Source organism: Lontra canadensis, unplaced genomic scaffold (genome assembly GCF_010015895.1).
Source record: "Lontra canadensis isolate GAN:19392208 unplaced genomic scaffold, GSC_riverotter_1.0 scaffold8, whole genome shotgun sequence".
In the NCBI taxonomy this organism is placed as follows: Eukaryota; Metazoa; Chordata; class Mammalia; order Carnivora; family Mustelidae; genus Lontra; species Lontra canadensis.
In genome coordinates, this window is record NW_022631002.1 from 34323586 (window position 1) to 34340461 (window position 16876).

Below are 16876 nucleotides of genomic sequence, written 5' to 3' on the forward strand. Positions count from 1 at the left end.
TGTTGATTGTTTCGAAAAAATTCTTAGCTTCCTTGATTTTTTTTCTATTGTTTTTCTAGTCTTTATTTATCCCTGTTCTAATCTTTAATAATTTCTCTCTTCCACTAGATTTGGGTTTGGTTTGTTCTTCTTTTTTTAATTCTTTGAAGTATAAGAATAAGTTATTGATTTGAGATCCATTCCTCTTTTTTAATGTAAGCATTTATAGCTACAAACTTCCCTTTCAAAATTGCTTTCACAGAATCCATATTTTGTTATATTGTGCTTTCATTTTCATTTGTCTTGAAATTTTCTAACCTCCCCATCATTTCTTCTGTGACTCATTCATTGTTTAAGAGTGTATTATTTAGTTTCCACATATTGGTGAATTTTCCAGCTTCCCTTCTGCTACTGATTTCTAATTTTATTCCATTGTGATTGGAAAAGACACTCTGCATGGTTTCAGTTGTTTTAAAGAATTTAAGATATTACTATATTAATTAAAATGTTAAAAGTTGTAGGGCACCTGGGTTAAGTGCCTGACTCTTGATTTCAGCTCAGGTCATGATCTTATGGTCATAAGATTGAGCCCCAGGTTGGGCTCCTCACTGGGTGTGGAGCCTGCTTGGGATTCTCTCTCTCCCTCTGTCCCTCTCTGCCACCCCACCACCTCCCTATTCCCTGCTCACATGTGTATGAACACTCTTCCTCTAAAAAATTTTTTTTCAAGAGTTATTTTATGGCCTAACAGATTCTTAATCTGGAGAATGTTCCATGCCCACTTGAGAAGAATGTGTATTCTGCTGATTTGGGGTAGTGTTCTGTATATCTGTTAGGTCTATTGGTCCATAATGTTGTTCAAGCCCGCTGTTTCTTAATTGATCATCTGTCAGTTTGTTCTATTATTGAAAGTTTCTTATTATTATTGTAGAAATGTCTATTTCTCACTTCAGTTGTGCCAAGTTTGCTTCATATCTTTAGGAGCTCTGATGTTTGTTGCATACAGATTTATAATTGTTGTATCTTCCTGGTAAATTGACCCTTTTGTATTATTATATAACACCTTACTTGTCTCTTGTAACAGTTTTTGATTTAAAGTCCGATATTGGGAAAGCTACTCCTACTCTTTTTTGGTTCATATTTGCAGGGAATATTTTTCTAGCCTTTCACCTTCTGCTTCTGTATATCCTTAGATCTAAAGTGAGTATCTTAAAGGTGGCAATTAGTTGGAGCCTGTTTTTCTATCAATTCAGCCTATTTATGTCTTTTGATTAGGAAATTTAATCCACATATGCTTAAAGTAATCACTGATAAAGAAGGACTTCTATTGCCATTTTAATTGTTTCCTGTTTATCTTCTAGATGTCCTGTCCTTTCTTTCCTCTCTTACTACCTTCTTTTGTGTTTCATTTATTTCTGTGGTGACATATTTTGACTCCCTTCTCATTTCCTTTTGTGTATATTTTATACTTATTTTCTTTGTGGTTATTATTGTAATTACATAAAACATCTTAAAATTATAATAATGTATTTTAAACTAATAACTTCAAGGACATACAAAAACTGCTCTTTTGCAGGTCTACTCTTACCCCATTACACAGTATTAATGTCACAAAATACACCTTTATATATTATGTGCCCATTTATAATTATTTTTATGCTTTTTAAAAACTATATATTATAATTAAAATTAGACTTATGCACCCAATTAAAATGCAGATTTCTCTATTTTTCTGTAGATTTACCTTTACTAGAGAACTTCACAGTCTTATATAGCTTCATGTTAATATCTAGCATCTTTTTACTTCACCTTGAAGGATTCCTTTTAGCATTTCTTGTGGGACAGGTCTAGTGGTAATGAACTTCCTCAACTTTTGCTTATCTGGAAAAGTCTCGATTTCTTTTTCATTTTTGAAGGACAGTTTCTGGATATAGTGTTCATGGTCGACAGGTGTTCTTTTTTTTTTTTCAACACTCTGAATATATTATCCCACTGCCTTCTGGCTTATAAAATTTCTGCTGAGAAATCCGCTGATAATCTTGCGGAGGCTCTCTTATATATGATAAATCACTTTTCTCTTGCTGATTTCAAGATTCTCTCTTTGTTGTTGAATTTGGCAGTTCAATTATAATGTGTCTTGGTGTAGGAAACTTTGGGTTTATCTTACTTAAAATTCTTTGAAAATCTTGAATTTTTATGTCCATTTATTTCCTCAAACTTGGGGAGTTTTCAGGCAGTATATCTTCAAATAGACTTTCTGCCCCCCTTTCTTTCTCTCTTCTTTTTCTGGGACTCCCATATTTACCTGCTTCATGGTGTTCAGTAAGTCCATTAGGCTCTCTACACTTTTCTTCATTCTTTTCTTCTTTTGCTGCTGACTTGATCATTTCAAGTGACCTGTCCTCACGTTTATTGATTCTTACTTTTGCCTAATCAAGTTTACTATTGAACCCCCTCTAGTAATTTTTAAATTCAATTTTTGTATTTTTCAGGTCCAGAAATTTTGTTTGGTTCTCTTTCATAGTTTCTAACTTTTTGTTGATATTCTCTCTGTTCCTGCATCTTTATCCTGATTCTGTTTAGTTGCCCATGTATGTTCTCCTTTATCTCATGCAGCACTTTCCAGACAGTTTTTTCAAAAATTTTTGTCAATGATTCAGAGATCTGTGTATTTTTAGGGCCAATTTCTGATTCCTTTTTTTTTCCATCGGGATGAGTATCCCTGTTCTGTGCATGCCTTGTGATCTTTTGTTAATATTTGAGCATTTGACTCAACAGCCACTTTCTTAGTCTTTATAGACTGACTTTGTGCAAGGGAAGACCTTTACTAATCAGCCTTCCTAGAGGTTCTGGGACCTTTCATAACCTTTCTTAACATTCATATTCTCTGTGCTTTTGTGTGTGCTTTTATTTCAGTACATATGTCTGCTTTTAACTATCTTAATTTCTCTAAGAGGCTCACCCCTGATTCTTCTCAGGAGTTTTTGTTTCTGCTTCTATTGTATTCCTCTGCCTATAATTTCTTGCTTGCCTGATGCATGCCTGTAGAAATTCCGACTTCCTGATGCTCTAACATTCTGCAGTGCTTGCCAGCTGTTTTCAGCATGGTCTACAGTCTGGTATTTAAACAATTCCACTGTTGTCATCAGTGTCCCAAGTCATACAACAGTCTCTTAGGCAGCCACCAAACTGAAGTCAGAATATTGAACACAAATTCTACTCTTTCCTTTCTCTCACAAGGGAGGATCCAGGACTTCAGAGGTTTCTTCCCAATTGGGATGCACTGCATTGGGTGGGGAAAGGGCTAAAGTGTGCAAAATATCACAAAATTTCCCAATATTTTCTGTCATTTTTTTTCTTGGCTACATGTTCTACTGGGTTCCTCAGCTACCCAACTGATTCCTGGAATATTAATAATAATATTGGGTCAATACATTGCTTTAATTTGGTATATCTGGTTGGGGGGGCGTGTGAAGAATGATGGCCAGAAGCTTCTTATTCTACCATCTTGCTGATGTCATCCTCAACTACTGTTTTCTGCCAAAGGTAAAAAGACAGTTCAATTGGAGAAATAATAGTCCTTTCATCAAATGGTTTGGGTTAATTGGATATATATATGCGACGAAATGAATCTTAACCCATTCTTCACACTGCATACATAAATTTACAAATTGAATTGCGGGCAAAACTGTAAAATCTGTAACTATAAAATTTCTAGAAGAAAGGAGAAAATCTTTGTGATCTTGGGTTAGACCAAGGTTTTTTGATATGATACAAAAATCATGATCCATAAAGAAAATTCTGATAAATTGAACTTCATCATAATTTAAAACTTCTGCTCTTCAAAAGATTCTGTTAAAAAGTAAAGACATTTCAGATGGTAGGTTTTATGTAAATTAGAATGAGTAAATGAAACTGGTGTGAACTTAAGGTTTTAAATATATATAAATAAATACAGAAATAAATATAGATGTAAATGTGTAAATATAAATTCCCTAACTCATCACTCTGAAGGCCTTGGAGCAGTGACACCCTAGTATCAATAGTCACACTAGATCTGGGTTTTTAAATACCATTCTTCTATTCATTCATTCACGGATCCTTGAAGAAATTATTTTAGGGCTGGGGTAGGATGAGAACAATATAAGTCTAGGTGTTCAAATTGATGGGGACATGCCAAAGGGACACAGAAGTCATCTTAAGGGGACTTCTGCTATTCAAATCTAAGATAATTTGTGCAACAAAATGAGTGATTCTAACAGGCTATTGCTAATTTGCTAAATAAGGAATTGATTAATGCATATCAATGGACATAATAAATTGAAAGTTTGGAGAAATAAAATATCAACATAGTCTCAAAGCATCTTCCTCCCAAGAAAAACTTGTAAGTTACACAAGGAAGAAGAATAACTTTATAAATCCTAATAGATAGCACTTTAGTAAGTGATCAAAGTTGACATCACCAGTAATGAGTGAGACAAGTCATTGTGTGCCATCTAACAAGATACAAAAAGAAGCACATTTTATCACTTCTGTCATATTCCTGCCAAAGATGTTTAACCTGTCTAATCATGAGGAAACATCAAACAAATCAAAATCAAGGGATGTTTTACAAAATAAGTGGTCTATAATCTTCAAAAATGTCAAAGTCCCAAAAATCAGGGAAAGACAGTCACTTTATAATGTAGGAAGACTTAAATAGACAAAACAACTAAATACATGTAATCCTGAACTGCAGCCTTTTACTGAAAAGGACATTAGAACAATTTGGAAAACTCGGAGAGTCTGAATGACATTACAATAATGTATCAATTTTAATTCTCCAAATTTGACGGTTGTATTATGGTTTTCACAGTTACCAAAATATTCAAGGATAATGGAGCATCATATTAGCAATGTGTTCTTAGATGGTTTATATTGTTTTTACTTCCTGTACGTTTGAGTTTGTTTAAAAAATGAAGAGTGATTGTAACAGTTGTTCAACTAAGCCTCAATGAAAATATGAGCATAGAGTCATCAGAGCCCTTACCAGAGAGAGGACAAGATGAGGAGGGTGAAACTGGCAAGACCCAAAGACTGACGAGATGAAGGGGCAGCAATAGCAGGTGGAGACTAAGATGACTGTCATTTTGTAGGCCTGGAAAATTGAGAAGATATTGGTGCCCCATTAAAAAAAGTAAAAATGTGTAAGTCAGGCAGAAGATTAGGGTTGAGTGAGGACAAGAATGAGTTTGCATTTTGGATATTTTGGACATGTTTGAGTTGAAAGAGTAGTTCACAGCATGCTCAGACTCCAGGTTCCTCTGAGGATATGGATAAGAGCAGATGCTAAACACAATATGTGTGTGTTGGAGCAGGGCAGATCAATGCTGGACTTGGCTTTTTCTGGGTCCACCTCCAATAACTGTCTGAATGTGCTGCATTCCTACATAAGTTATCCTCTTTCCCAGGACCCTGATTGTCCACACCTGTGAGGAATGAGCCTAAATATATAACTGATTATTCTTGGAAGTTTGCCAAGAGTAAAAGCTAAAGCCAGAAACTCTCCAAGCTGTCTCCAGAGCATAATGTATTTTCAGCTCACACAAATCCCCTGTTGCCAAATGATCTGTCAATGGCCTGGATAGTTAAAGGGATGGAATGCATTTCAGATGCACAAATGTGTCCTTTGATAACCTTGTTATTTAGTTCCCTATATAAAGGCAATTTGTGGCCACAGTACTTTATCTTGGCATCTGAGACTCTCTCTAAATATAATTCTGTAGCCCCATTTCCTTTCCTTTCCTATGTAAGACCCATTGTCCTTTATATTGTCAAAGTTTGTCTTGCCTTTTCCCACTTTTGAGACTTTAATCATCTTGTGGGTTGAAATTCAACTCATCATGTCTGTAGAAAGCATTGTGCTAGGCACTCTAGAGGCACTTATTTGATTAAACCATGACCTGTGTCCTCAAGGAATTTGCAGTCACAATAGAAATATGTGGGGCAGGGGATCTTTATGAAGGCAGATGTGGGAAAGCAGTGGGCATGTGGACTCAAGACTGGACAGAAGCTTACTTTTACAATTATGATATGAAGACATCAAACCAACCTGTCCCCCAAATCTCCCATTTACAACTGGCTGCTCCCACTACAGGAGAGTGCATATTAAGTATACCATCTTCACCATCCCTCAATCTTCATGCCTCAAATAAAAATAAACACTTCCCTCAGAGTGGCTTTTCCTGATCCACCCCTGCCACCAACTACAGTACAACAAATGAGAAGATCTATATGCATGCTTTTCTTTTTTCATTAGGGAAAATGGCTGGGGTATTATAAAGAATTGGAAGTAAAAGATCAAGAAGTCTCAGAATCTCAAAGCTGGAATGGAGTTTCACCAGCCCAGCCCCTTGTGTGGCAGATGAAGAAACTGATGTCCAGACAGGGAAAATAGCTTACCAAATACCACACAGCAGTTCAGATGACTTTGACTGGAAGAAATATAAATCTCGATCCAAACTGGCTTACACAAAAAGAGAAGTTATTGGTGCATATAATTGAATATTCCAAAGGTGTATATCTAACTTTAGATAAGACTTGATCTGGGACCCCAATGATGAGACTGGGATTGGGATTAAGGTCTCTTTCTCTCTCCCTCCCTCCCTCTCTCTTTCCTCTCCCTCCATCCCTCCCTCTATGGCTTCCTATTGTGGCACCAAAACAGGCCCTAAGACACCCAGAACTACAACTACATATTTCTCCACTGCACACCATTTCCCCAGTAATCCAGCCGATGCTCCAGAAGTTGGTTTTGTTGGCCTTAGCTTGGCCCTCACATGGCTTGGTGTGCAGTATACCTCTGAACTCATCATTGTGGTCACTGCAATGGGATATACAGACTTGTTTGAAGCAAACAGAGCTAGCTTGAGAACTGGAAGTCAGATCAGTTCACCCAAACCTCATGGCTGAGAAATGTTGAATGCTATTGTGAAGAGGAGAGAAAATGGATACTGGGGATACAATCCATTGTTGTCCACCACAGAAAGTTACTGGCAAAATCAGAGCTATAGGCCAAGTCTCCCAGATCTGTTTAATGGTGTCATCACATTCTGGAAAAGCCAGCTAAGTTTCTGTGGCACCAAGACTTAGCCACATGGCTGGTGGCACTTTGCATTCAAACAATTCTGTACTGACTCTGAAGTGGCAAAGCTAAATTCACCATTCCTCAGGCGAAGAGAAAGTAACCCCAGGACCTGAGTCCAGACAAAGATGAGGTACAAGAAGAAGAGAGGTGATCAAAATAAGCTACATACCTAAATCAGGAATGAGAAGTAGAGGACCTGGTAATAACTGTCCCACATGTGCCATCAGTGGAATTGAATCAGCATAATTGATTTGATCTACACAAAGTGAGAAAGGTCTCCTGGAAAACTGCCCATGAGTAGATCAGCAAGACCCATAATAGGCATATCAAATGAAAATAAAGTGAGACTAAAGGTGGAGTTCTTCCAACCTGAAATACCCAGGGCAAACAGAGACTGGCTGGTTGGAAGAGAGCAGGGAGAAGGATGGCAGGTGTGATTTATTCCAAGGGGGCCATGGCTCAGAGCTGGCTACATTAAGAATCTTTATTTGTGTATTATATTAAAAATGAAGTACAAACAGAATACATTTTATTCACAGTAACATACAATTTAAGAAGTGTTTACTTCCTGGTTTAATCACAGAAATATTGTATCTGCTAATCCCTAAGGGGGGTTTCCGGTCCCATAATGATAACTCCTTTTGGCACATAATTCTATCATGAAATAAGTAGGAATGACTCAAGTCCTTTGATAATATTCATCTCCATCATTCCTAAATATTCTCTTGGAAAGAAGGGCTAGGGAATTATAGGACAATTCTACCTTATGAAGACCCTTTTTTGGCATATACTCAGTAAAAAGAAAACTTCCAATTCTTTCGCAAGGCTATCCCTAGTCCTGTCCCACCTTTCAAATTCAGTCTCACAGTTCTCCTCTTTAATCCCTCTTGCAACAAGCAGGAAGCAGTTTTTCTATACAATTTCTATGCTTATCCAATGTGGTTTCATGCAGGCTATCTTTCACCTTTCCCACATCTATGAGCTAGATTCAGATGTTGGTCTCTCTAGTTTGTGATCTCTAGATTAAAGTTCCACCTTTTTGGTGAAGTCTTCTTTGGTTCCCAACAAGAAGACATGACCCCTATCTCCTTTGGGCACCTCATCATTTTGCTTCTCTTTCTCTTAGATTACTTGTAACGTGTCTTGCTTTGTGTTATTGTGATTCATGCAGCCATCTTATCTTTCATTTTGATCTTTTGATTTCCAAGGCAGAAGTGACAAATGATTCATCCCTGTAGTCCCATGATGCCTAGCCTGTATGGGTTTCTTGAAGACGTTTTACAGGGCAGAAACTGTGCGTATTTTATTAACTATAGTACCTTGAACAAGTACAATCGGATACCACAGGAAGGTAGATAAATGGGTAAATAAATGGGAGACCGACCCTGGGTTCATTCTCTGATGGCACTCCCTAAAACCTTATTTTCATTGCCCCAGCTCTGAGCCTTTCACTGTGAAAGCTATTTGTCATCCTCAACCCAGAAGAACCTTCACTTATTAAATTACCATGACCCTGGACAGTTACTAATCTGTGAGGCAATTTCAGGCCAACATTCTTGGTGGCACTAATCATCTGGAAAAGTTATTGTGAAGTGACATCCAGCTGGTAACATGCCTTGGAGTGGGATGTTCCCAAGAAAGTTGTCTAGATTTAAAAAATAGACTCTGAAGTCACCAGTTACAGAAATAGATTCTGGTATAAGAGACCGTTTGGGGGGTGGGGGTTGTTTTGTTTTCACCTGTGCTCCTGCTGCCAACTTACCCACGGACTCCAGCTACCCAAACTGCCCTACCCCTGTCCAAGGTGATAGTAAATCTCCCAGGAGTAAATGGCATACCCGAAGATATGAAGACAAAAGACTTAGTTAGCTTCAGGCAAAACTAATCAACAACCCATATGTGTCATTAAAATTAAAGTGGAATTCAGTGTTATATTAATCACTAAAAATATGTGTTCTAGAATTAAGGTTTAAGGTTTGGAACTAGCTCCCTTAGTTGAGGGACCTTGAGAAATTTATCTGACCTCTCTGAGCCTCAGTGAACTTAACTGTAAACTGATGACAGCAGTAGTATCTACCACATAGAATTGTTTTAAAAATTAAGTGAGATCATGCAAGGAAAGTCATCAGCAGAGTACTTGGCACATAATGGCATTGAAAATGTTAGCTATTATTTACCTCCTCCTTTATGATCATTATTACTAAAGTTCGTTGTGCTAAAATTCCTGGTTGATAGTTAAGAAGAGCCATAGGACAGGTTCTTAACCATCATCTTTCCTGAAACTGAAATACTCATGGGCCATCAGAACCCTTCTTCTACCTCCAAGAATGCCTATTTTCACACGTCTTTGAAAGAATGTCCCTCATCTTTTTGTCAGGTCCCTTGGATCTTTCATTTATAGATTCCAAGGAACAGAGCTAGAAACATAAGTTAGAAAAATATGCTGGGACTAGTTTCATCTTAATATAATGGAAGAATTTTCTTACAAATAGGACTGTCTAAATATGAGACGGATGGCCTCTGGAGGTAGTAAATTCCCCATCACAGGAACTATTCAGGCAAAAAAAGCTCAGTGAACTTACTGGAAGTACTGTAAAATAATTCTGATATCATATACAGAATTGAACTAGAAGACCTATGAGAACTTGACTAATCCTAGGATTCAATTCTATCTCTTTTTTTCACTCTTAACACTTCCTTACAGAAAAATAATTTGATAACATTGAAAAGCATCTGAAACACATTCCAGCTAAGGACCTGCTTTGTGAAACAGAGCATTTTGCAAAGCAAAGATTCCCAAACTGTTATCTTTGGCTAATAGAAAAGAATTTCTAGTAAACACACTACCAACACCTACAAAACTCAAACTTGAGAGTCAAAGAAAATTCTGTTTACTAACTCTTATTTTAAAAAAGCTTTCACTGAATTGCTTAGCTATATGAACCTGAAGCTGAATTAAATTCAGGAGCAAAATATATTTTTTAAAAATACTTTCCTTCTATCTTTTACTATAGCATGCTTTCTGCCTTTGGAACGTGTCTTTTTATCTTCTGGGGAGGACAGAATCTCTCAACCTAATCAAAGAGTACTTATTAGATACTGTGGTATAAAAAAGAATTTGTGTGCTCTGTGTCCCAGGTTCCCCGCAGGGAGCTTCCAAAACCCTTGGAATTTCTTAAGTGACCGGAGTGTCTTTGTAATGCAAATAAGGTGACTAATCTGCTTAAATAACTTTAGGGTGGAACTTAGCCATGATAAAGACCAACCAGGTGATTAAAGGATAGTGACCCTTGGGCCAGACCAATCTCTGTGGAGAAGCTGGGGGCTAGATCTTGAATTCAATTACATGGCCAAGGATGTAATCAATCATGCCTATATAATGGAACACAATAAAAACTTTGGTTACCAAAGCTCAATGGAGCTTCCTGACTGGTGAATATATTGATGTTCTAGGAGGGTGACATGGCCTAACTCCATAGGAAGAAGGCATGGAAGGTCTTATTCAGGACGCTGCCAGATCTCACCCTATATGCATCCTTTATAAGAAGTTGTAAATGTAAAGTAGTGCATTTCCCTGCGTTCTATGAGTCAGTTTAGGGAATCATCAAAACTGAAAGGGTCAGGAAAGCCCCTAAACTTATAACCATCTGGCCCTTAAACCCTTAACCAGTTGGTTATAAATACAGCCTAGGGACATTTGAAGGGTGGCTGGAACCTCAAGTTCTGCTTTCCAAATTTTGCAGTGTTATTCAGATGCATTCTGTATGGGCTACTCAGGGGTAGCTGGGGACCTGGATGGTCATCCATCACCAAAGTTCATTTCTCAAAGTAGTCTGTATGCTGTTTAAAACCAAATCCACACACATGCAGCTTGGAGGCTGAGATCCAGAGTTCACCCACGACAACTTCATGGGATCCCTTTGTCAAGCTTCCTCCTCTCCACACTTCCGCACTCTCTCCCAGGACCCCTTTCTATCTGGCTAGAAATCCAGTGTTTTTGTCTCCCTAGAGGGCTGTGCATTTCTCACCATTGAGTTTGCTGCCAGGGACAAATGGTGGAGGATAGAGAGAAAGAGAGAGCGAGAGAAGCAATGAGAACCTCCCCTACTCCTCAGAAAATAGGGTTGAGAGGAGGCTTCGTCTTCCTCAGAATTTTAGACACCTGCCTAGCTACTGATGCCACAATGCTTTCTATCCACATTACACGACCTATTCTAGGATTCTGGTTTCTTGAAACTAAAGGCAAGAAAATCACAACACATCAGTCTTTTTTTTTTTTAGCTTTGTAATATATATATTTTTTATTAACATATAATGTATTAATTGCTTCAGGGGTACAGGTCTGTGATTCATCAGTCTTACACAATTCACAGCACTCCATAGCACATACCGCCCACAGTGTCCATCACCCAGCCACCCCCTTCCTCCTACCCCTCTCCCTTCAGCAACTCTCTGTTTCCTTCCTGAGATTAAGAGTCTTATAGTTTGTCTCCCTCTCTGGTTTCAACTTGTTTCATTTTTCCCTCCCTTCCTCTATGATCCTCTGTCTTATTTCTCAAATTCCTCATATCAGTGAAATCATATAATTGTCTTTCTCTGATTGACTTATTTCGCTTAGCATAATGCCCTCTAGGTTCTATCCACGTCATTGCAAATGGCAAGATTTTGTGGGGGGCTTTGAAGGCTGCATTTTATATATATATACACACACACACACACACACACACACACACATACATACATACACATCACATCTTTTTAATCCATTCATCTATTGAGGGACACCTAATTTCTTTCCATAGTTTGGCAATTGTGGACATTGCTGCTATAAACATTTGGGTGCACATGCCCCTTTGGATCACTACATTTGTATCTTTAGGGTGAATACCCAGTAACCAACACATCAATCTTACTTCAAGTTCACATTTTCTTCCTCAGTCAGCCTGATATCATTTACTCTTTGGAGTCCTCAGATAGTCATTCCATCCGTTCTGTCCAGGGCTTTTAGTTATATTCAGTAAGAGAAACAGGATGGAACATGTTTATCCCATCTTAACTGGAAATATTTTGTGTATTTCTAAATTTTTGTATAAATAGTCTCAGACTGTATCATTCACTTAAATTAATATTTTATTTAGTTTTATATTACCATATTTTCTTATAAACACATGTCTTACTGCTATATGTAGTTCCTTACTAATACATGTTTAGCTTGTTTCTAACTTTTTACAATTATAAACAATGTTATAATGAACATCCTCAAAACATGTTTTAGCAAGACAGGAAACAACGTGTGTTGGAGAGGATGTGGAGAAAGGGGAACCCTCTTACACTGTTGGTGGGAATGCAAGTTGGTGCAGCCACTTTGGGGAACAGTGTGGAGATTCCTCAAGAAATTAAAAATAGAGGTTCCCTATGATCCTGCAATTAAACTACTCGGTATTTACCCAAAAATACAGATGTAGTGAAAAGAAGGGCCATCTGTACCCCAATGTTTATAGCAGCAATGGCCACGGTCACCAAACTGTGGAAAGAACAAAGGTGCCCTTCAATGGACGAATGGATAAGGAAGATGTGGTCCATACACACTATGGAGTATTATGCCTCCATCAGAAAGGATGAATACCCAACTTTTGTATCAACATGGGTGGGACTGGAAGAGATTATGCTGAGTGAAATAATGCAAGCAGAGTCAATTATCATATGGTTTCACTTATTTGTGGAGCATAACAAATAACACAGAGGACATGGGGAGATGGAGAGGAGAAGGGAATTGAGGGAAATTGGAAGGGGAGATGAACCATGAGAGACTATGGACTCTGAAAAACAATCTGAGGGTTTTGAAGGGGCGGGGGTTGGGAAGTTGGTGGAGACAGGTGGTGGGTATTATGGAGGGCACGTATTGCATGGAGCACTGGGTGTGGTGCATAAACAATGAATTCTGTTACACTAAAAAGAAACAAAATTAAATTAAATTAAATTAAAAAGCATTTTTTTGTGTCTGTTGTAAGAGTTTTTCTAGAACATATGCCTAAAAGTGTCACTGCTGATAAAAAGATATATCCTGTATATTATAAAATGCTCTCTAAAGTAGTTGTACCAATAAAAACTCCTACTGGCAATGGATAGATATTCTCTACTCCTCCCCATACCCTTGCAAACAAATTGTGTTGTTATATTTTTAAAATATTTTCCAGCCTGATGGGTGCAAAATGGTATCTTGCGATTATTTTAGTTTGTAGCTCTCATTTGTAGCTCTCTTTTAAATCATTTTATGACTGCAAAAACGTATATATACACTGTAAAAGTAGTATAGCTAACACAGAAATATAGAAAACTTGACAGAAAATAGAAAAGTATAAAGAACATTTTTAAAAAATCTGATACACCAAATTAATACAAGTGATTCTCCCACAGAGAGAGGACAGGTAGTTAAGACTGTGCATCATGGTCAAAGGGGATTTAGCTTTGTTTTTTTAAATAAAAAATATATTCATGCATTTCTTATAATCAAAAATTAATTTACTATGTGTGGTGATAGACGTTAACTAGATTTTGTAGCGATCATTTAGTAAGATATACAAATAACAAACCATTACGTTGTATACCCAAAACGAATATAGTATTATATGTGAACTATATCTCAATTTTTAAAATTAATTTAAAAATAAATTGTGATAATTTTGTTTGGCTATCTTTCCATTTGATATGTTATTAAAGGTTTATATGTTGTTACATAGATACAAATAAACTATATTTGCAACTTAAATTTGGGTTTTGGTAATCAAACCATAATAATTTATTTTTAAAAACTTTGTAAATGTTTTTAAAACTCTGCCCATAGAGACTTTATTTTTATGTTGAGACATAGTTGACATATAATACAGTGTGAGTTTAAAGTATGCAATGTATTGATTTGCTACATTTATATATTGCTGTATGACTGCTACCTTTGTTAGCTAAACTTCAATCACATCACATAATCATCATTTCTTTTTTGTGGTGAGAACATTTAAGTCTATTCTTAGCAGCTTTAAAGAACACAATATACTGTGGTTAACTGTAATCACAATGCTGTGCAGTAGATCTCCAGAATTTACTCATCTTCTAACCCTTCTAACATCTCCCCAATTCTTCACCTCCATTCTCTGTTTCTATGACTCCCATGTTAAGTGCAATCATACAGAATTTGTCTTTCTCTGCCTGACTTACCTCCCTCAGCATAATGCCCTCAAGATCCATCTATGTTGTCCCAAACGGCAGAATTTCCTCCTGTCTTTTTTTTTTTTTTTTAAGGATTTATTTATTTTTGAGAAAGAGAGAGAGAGCACAATCGGGGGGCAGGGGTAGAGGGAGAAGCAGGCCCCTGGCTGAGCAGGGAGTCCAATGCCGAACTCCATCCCAGGACCATCATGACCTAAGCCGAAGGCAGATACTTAAGCGACTGAGCCACCCAGACATCTGAATTTCCCTCTTTCTCATGGTTGACTGCTATCCCCTGTGTCTGTGTCTGTGAGACATCTTCTTTATCTGCTCATCCATTGACAGACAATGGTTGTTTCCATATCTTGCCAAATGTGAATAACGATACAATAAGCAAGGGAGTTCAGATATCTCTTTGAGATACTGAATTCATTTCCTTTGGATACATATTCAGAAGCTAGATCATATGGCAGTTCTATTTTTAAATTTTTTGAGGAACCTCCATACTGCTTTCCTTAATGGCTGTAGCAACTTACATTCCCACCAAAAATGCACAAACTTTCCTTACTCTGCCCATCTTCACCAACACTTATCTCCTGCTTTTTTGGTGATAAGTATCCTAACAAGTATGAGGTGATATCTCATTGTGATTTTGACTGATATTTTTCCTGATGATTAGTGATGTTTAACATTTTCTTATGAATCTTTTCATATATCTGTATCTTCTTTGGAAATATATCTATTCGTTTTCTCTGCTCATTTTTGAATTGGATTGTTTGGGGCTTTTTATTGTTGTTATTGCACTGTACACATTTTTATATATATTTTGATATTAGCCTTTTATCCAATATATGATTTCCAAGTATTTACTACCATTCCATAGCTTGTTTTTTCATATTGTTGTTTCTTTTGCTGTGTAAAATCTTTTTAGTATGATGTCGTCCCAGTTATTTCTTGCTGCTTCTTTTTTTTTCTTGTGGTTTTGGACTCATATCCAAAAAATTGTTGCCAAAACCTGATGTTTTCTTCTAGAAGTTTTATGGTTTCGGATCTTATGTTCAAATCTTTAGTCCATTTTGTGTTAGCTTTTGTGAGTGACATAAGATTGGGGTCCAGTTTCATTCTTCTGCGTGTTGTCATTCAGTTTTCCCAACATTATTCATTGAAGAGACTATCCTTTCCCTATTGAATATTCTTTGCTCTTTGTCAAATAATAGTTGACCAAATATAGAAGTGTTTAATTCTGAGCTCTCTATTCTGTTCATTGGTCTATGTTTCTATTTTTATGTTAGCACCATACTGTTTTCATTATTAAAGTTTTGAAATAGTTTGAAATCAGAAATTATGGTATTTCTGGCTTTGTTCTTCTTTCTTGGGATTCCTACGGCTATTCGGTCTTTCATGGTTCCATACAAATTGTAGAATTTTATTTTCTGTTTCTGGAAAAATGTCATTGGAATTTTGATAAGGACTACAATGAATTTACACATGGCTTTGGACAGTATAAACATTTTAACATTATTAATTCTGCTGACTCATGAAAACAGGACATTTTTCCATTTGTTTGTGTCTTCAATTTCTTTCATCAGTCTTGTAGTTTTCATTGTATAGGTCTTTCGCTTCCTTGGCTAAATTTATTCCTAAGTATGTTATTGTTTTTGTAAACATCTTTAGTGGTTGCACAAAGGCCTATTTGTGTATGTGTATTATAATTTACTAACCATTCACCCCTGAAGGATGTTGGAGGTAGTTTCAGTTTTTCCTCCTTGGAGGAAAAAATAACACTTCAAAGGACATCTTTGTCAACATTCTGGATCATTTCCTTAAGTTAAATTCCCAAGAGAGGAATTGATGTATTGAAGTGTATAAACATGACTAAGGCTCTTAATACATTCTGCCTTATTATTTTCAGAAAGATTGGGTCACTTCAACCAGCAGTACATTAGAGCAGCTTGCCAGGATTCAGAAGTTTTACTTTTTAACAATTCTCTATTTTTTTTTAGTTTCTCATAAAAGAAATCCATAATATAACTCTTCAATTTGTCTAAGATGTAGCTTCGTTATAGAAAGAAGAAGGGTGTGTATGTGAGAGAGAGAGAGAGAGCGAGTGAGGGAGTGAGAGAGAGAGAGACAGAGACAAGAGAAATAGCTCTTCTCCCAGATAAAATAGAGTAACGGCAGTGGGCAAACATTGACCGAATCAGCTCCCAGGAAGGGCAAATAGAACAAAATTAACTTTCTTCTTGGTAGAAAGCTTTGTTTTTCAACTACGTATTACTTCAACTGTCATGTTACTTCTCTTAATCTAAGACCACCCTCTAAGCCCCAGCCACAGGAGGGCCAGACGACAAACATCATTGGTAATAGCGTCTGAACAAAGTCCACTTGCTCAATCCCGCAGGAGAGTGGAAGAAACTGGAACTCCAGTCCTGTATGGAAGAACTAAACTTTACCCCAGATAACACAGAAAGCTCATTTTATTTTACAACAAGACATTTTAAACTCCTTAGAAGTGCTTTTATCAAGTGGTTGAATTCAAAACGTCATTCCATATTACATAAACAAAAA